The sequence below is a fragment of the Xenia sp. Carnegie-2017 genome, unplaced genomic scaffold, assembly GCF_021976095.1.
Source record: "Xenia sp. Carnegie-2017 unplaced genomic scaffold, XeniaSp_v1 HiC_scaffold_26, whole genome shotgun sequence".
Taxonomy (NCBI): Eukaryota; Metazoa; Cnidaria; class Anthozoa; order Malacalcyonacea; family Xeniidae; genus Xenia; species Xenia sp. Carnegie-2017.
The window spans coordinates 403,547-409,015 of NW_025813489.1; the positions used below are offsets into that span (position 1 = coordinate 403,547).

The 5,469-nt window shown below is 36.2% G+C and overlaps 1 long non-coding RNA gene across 1 annotated transcript; it reads left to right on the plus strand.

The window, feature by feature from the left end:
* The first annotated feature begins 3,086 nt into the window (after positions 1-3,086).
* Positions 3,087-5,028, plus strand: LOC124453840. Its single transcript, XR_006951217.1, has 2 exons — positions 3,087-3,436; positions 4,520-5,028. It is a non-coding gene; the product is annotated as an uncharacterized LOC124453840 (long non-coding RNA).
* The last annotated feature ends 441 nt before the right edge of the window (positions 5,029-5,469 follow it).

Consider the following 5,469-nt stretch of genomic DNA (forward strand, 5'->3'; position numbering starts at 1 on the left):
CTGTCAAAGATTAAGAAAATTATCAAAGTGAAAAACTGCAGTTAAGGACAGCTTAATGCCATGAATGTTTCTTAGGCATTTCACTAGACTATTATCTTCTGTAAGTATATGCAAGGTGTGCTATATAGCAATCACTAGTAGCATTGTATTTGCAAATACAAACAGAATGTAACCAACATGTCTTTAATTATATAATTACATGAATGTTAAAATTGGTTCATGTGTCATGCTTACTGGTTATGATAAATATTTTTTCATATGATCAAAGCTCGTTTAAATGTAAATCTGAAATAATTTAGTTTAGAAATTATACTGATCATCAGAAAAATTACCAAGTGATCATGAAAAATACTTTGCTGTTTTGCCAAATTTCAAGGTTTATCTGCATACATTGGAAGACATTTTTACTTCATAGAAAATGCTATTCATACATCAATAGCCCTCTGGAATTTATGGCAAACAATCTGGTATGAGCCGTAGATTAACACACCTTTACATCTCTACATGAGGTGTTCAGTTAGAAAAGGGGACAATATGTGACATGGGACAACATTTCATGTATGTGAAATACTCAGGTTTAATACCATTCCAGTCAAATTGAATAAAAAAGATTAGCCAATGTACACGGAGACAAAACGTCCTCCTTTTGTTCAACATCTCTTTGACTATGATGATTGTAGTTGTAAACTGAAATACAAATCAACTATGTAATTGCTTTGACAAAAAGAAAAAAGAAAAATATAAATTCCAATGTTATTGCATTTTGACTTCAGTTGTTTTATGACCATGTCATTGTGAAAATGGGAATCGGTAGCAGCAAACGTGAAAATAGAAATGCAAAAAGGGATAAAAATCACAATCGTCCTAAAATGTTTCAATTGGGTATAAGTTTCGGACGCAACGATCTCAATCTTGAGGGTCATTTGCAAGCAGGATACACAAGTAAAACTGTTAAAAATTATGGACCCGCCGCGATTAAACTTCCAACAGATAATGCGATAGAAGAAACAATGCCTGTAACTGAAAACATTGAACCCGTCGATAATGAGTAGTTAAAAGAAATTGACATCTAAGCCCCGTTTACACGACAACTGTTTTGGGCACGGCACGACTAAATTTTGGCACGCGGGCCAATGTCTTTTATTAGGTCCGCTTTGTTTACACGTCAGTTTTTTAAGCGGGCCATTTTTTTAATAGGCACGCCTGATTTATAAAAACGGCCCGCATAAAGTATGAGCCCCAAAAAATAAGTGTCGGCGGATGACAAAAAAAATTAAATTTGGCGGATTATTCGAAACTTCAAACATGGCAAACTTACATAATGATAAGGTAAAGATAGCTTTAGCTTGGTATATGCACTTCCGAAAACATGGACTTGCACACGAACACGGTTTATAATGATGTTAATTATTATGTGGCAGCGTCACTTCCGATGGAATGTGGCGCTTTGATCAGTTTTTGAAACATTTTTGGCGTTCCATTTGTCTACATTTTTTGATCGCGTATTCCAAAGTAATCCACTTTCGGAAAATGTTTTTCGTCTAATTTTCAATTCGGTACAGGATTTTCAAACTGTTTACCTTTGCAAATTGACGTCTGCCTGAAATACTTGCTGTATTGCAAAATCTGGCTACTTCTCGTTTATCGTGCATCGAAACTTTCTAAACTTTATCTCTACGTGAATGTTGATCATTGATTCTTCTCAGCAATACGACGAAGAATTAAAAATTTTGTCCGACGGAATTGAAGATCAGCGTAATCTGATAGATCGATTGAGATTGGATAATCAAACTGAAATGTCGGGAAAACGAAAGAAACTCGAGGATGCCAAAGAAAGGTACTTTGAGGAGAAAGTAATTATGAGCATGTTTCATTTTGACTGTTACGGGATTTCATCATGAATTTTACTTCAAATAATCGTGATATTTTCATTTTTTATGTTACCTCAATTATGTAAAGATTAAAATCAACAGAGGTAGAGTTGAAGCGTGAAGAAGAATCTTTAAAATCATTTTTACGTAATGGGTGTGAGCGTGTTCTGAAACACAAGACTATAATAGAGGTAATGTTTTTTCACCTCTATTTATCATAAAAGATATTTGCCGTGTTTGAACCTGCTCGAGAGTTTTACAAACGTCTCTGTGGTTTGCATAAACCTGTGTAAACATGGAAAAATTCTTTTCTTTATAAAATAACAATAATGCCAAACAAAATTTCAAGGAAATGTTCTTAACCCCTCATTAATGTATTCATGATCGATTTGCAACATTCTCTTTAATTGATTTAATTGATTGATCACAGATTGGTTTGCACAGACTAATGAAAACTTAATCTGCTCAACTGAAACTTAAAATCTTCAACTTAATAGCGAGCTTTAGCAAGAGTACGACTACGTGTACGAAGTTTGACCGTGTAAGGGAATGGCACGAGGAAGTTCGTGGTCGGTGTCGCGTCGTCAAATGGTTATTTTAGCCGTAAACAACAGAACGAGCTTTTTCCTTTGAAAAACACCGCATTTTGAGAAGCAGCTACGGCTCTATTTGTTAATAATAATATCGATGAATTCGTAATACTGATTTAGCGTTGGTATAGGACTGTTTAGAGAGAAAAATCTTCATTATTCTACCTTTTATAGATTGTATATTTGCATTACTTTATTGTCTTTTTATAATTCACTTTGCGTCCCAGATACATGGAAGTTTTGCAGGTCGTACTTTCGTTTTTATTGTAAACCTGCGTTCATAAAAAGATACTGAAATAAAGCTTGGAAGGTCAAAAAAAGTATTGTAAACTAAGTTCTTGCACAATAAATAAATATACCTACTTTCGTTTCTTTAAAAGACATCATAGATATCGTACTCAGATTGATGACGGCTACGAGTTGTTGATGTCACAATGTTTTCGCGCCAAAATGACGTAATTCGTACTCTTTGCTAAAGCTCCCTAATGAAACTTAAGCAAACCAATCGACGCATGCGTTGTATTTTTGTTGTGTTGTAATGATTCTACTACGTCATCAGCTATGGTCGTGTCAGAGTTGTACGAGAGAGAACATATGCGCAAGTTAGCCAGTTGTGTACGTCTTGTCGCAATCGAAGCTACGGAAAAATTTAGGAAGGATATTTATTCATTATAATCCTTCCCATCCATAATACAATTTCTCACAGGATCTTCTAAAAAGGATACAATCGCTAATTACAGATAAGTTTATCGTTTTCCTTACGTTATTGTTCATAACTTTTGTTCCATTTATATAGAAACAATTAAAGTATGTCATCCGAATCATTAACCGATGACGAGCACGCCGTGTCTGAATTTTATGAAATCAGCGCGCCGCAACGGCCTGATAGTGCTCCCACTAGCGGTGACTCACGTTTATACTCATTGCTTTCGGCTATGGAGGCTAACATGTCAGAAACGAATAAATATCTGAAAGGTATATTTGACGAGCATAATGCCGCCAAAAAGCGACCACGTGCGTCTATTGAAAACAATGAATTATTGATAATAGACGAAGCCGAACAAGGCGAACAGCATGAGCACTCGGCCCCAAAGAGGGCAAAAATTGCCACAAAGTCTGGGCACAATTCTGACGGCAATGACCGCTCATTTGACCAGCAAAGTCCTGAGTCTGAAAGTACTGAGGGAAACTCTGAGATTGTGCATGAATCAGACGATACTTTGAGTTTATTCGGAGGACCAGAAATTGATTCAGAAATTGAAAACGCGGTCGATAACGATGATCTTATTTCTGAAATTGCTCAAACACTATCTTCTAAGGAGCAAACCGGCCCCCATTTCAGCAAAATCATAAACGCCAAGCTTAGCGAAAATTTTGACGTTACCAAATTAAAAGAAATTCTTAATAAGTACCCTCGACCAAAAATTGCGAGCAAATGTATGTGCCGAGAATAAATCAAGAAATATGGCAAAAAATGAAGCCATTTACTAAAAAAGGGGATATCAAAATGGCGAATCTACAAGATTCCACCATCAAAGGTTTATCAGGGCTTGCTTGTAGCATTGACAACCTTTTACAATGCAGGGAAAATAAGACAATTCCAAATTATAGAGCTCTTATACCAACACTGCTTGATGTAACTGCTTTATTTGGCCATGTATGCAAAGAACTTTCATACAAGCAAAGAGGCAATTCGCCCATACTTCATCCTGATTTTAAACCGCTCTGTGCAAGGACTCACAAAGTGGGCCCTCTTTTGTTTGGGGAAGACCTAGCAAAATGTGCTCAAGATATTCGAAGCTCTAGTAAGACAGTAATGAATCTTATACCCAATCCAGGCCAACGGGCTCAAACTATTTTTACAAAACGGTTTTCATCAACCCAATCACAGGCACGCAAGCCTTTTTTATACCAACAAGGGAGGGCACAGTTCCCTCCCAGAAAACCCCAAACATTCACAAAGAACTAGAGTTATTAAAAAATCAGTTAACACAATTTTCAGAATTTGTTGAGCATGTACTTAAACCTTATTTGACCAGAAAAGTTAATTCATTTCAGGCTGGTCCAATTAAACTATGCCACAATGAATGGGCAAAGGAAGAAACAATGTAATTGCGGATAAAGAGTCAAGAAAATTGTACCGTGAAGGTGAATGGAGAAGGTGAAGGTGAAGGTGAAGGTGAAGGTGAAGGTGAAGGTGAATTTTTTTTCAAAAAATTCTACAGGAAAAAGCCACAGGCATTTTGGTAATACCAAATTGGCCAACACAACCTTGGTATCCCCTAATCGAACCAATACTTTTACAACCTCCTCATGTTTGTCCACCGTCGCAAAACCTGCTCAAACTACCAGCTGCACCAACAGAAGTGCATCCACTAGTAAAAAAGCTAGAGTTGAAAATATGTCTTGTGTCAGGCAACAACTTACATCAATATGTGTCTCTCCAAGTTCAGCAGAGATAATCATGGCCTCTTGGAGAAAGGGAACAAAAACCCAATACCAAACTTATATAACTAAATGGAGTCAATTTTGTGTTGCTACAAAATGTGAATTTTTTAATCCCTCTATTACCACAATCATTCAATTTTAACTAACCTTTTCATTCAGGGCTATCTTACTCTGCTATAAATTCTGCACGCAGTGCATTATCTGCCATAACCCAGACCAACAATCGAAACAAATACAGCATTAATATGATGCAGCATTGATATAAAACATCATATTGCTATCATATGACAAATATTCCAATTTGCATTCTAGTAATCAATGTATAACATAATTCACACAATGTTTGTGACCTACCGAGCCTGAAATCTCTATGAACTTTGCAATTTACTTTGCAGTTGTATTTTACAGTTCCTTTATAGCCATATCAGTCCAACGGACACAAATAAAAAACTAAAAGAAAACCAGAAGAGGAAGTACCAAAATCTTCAAGAGTCTTGCTTACCCTTCACCATTCATAAAACATCATTATCCAATGTTGGCTCACTCACACATGGCCAGTG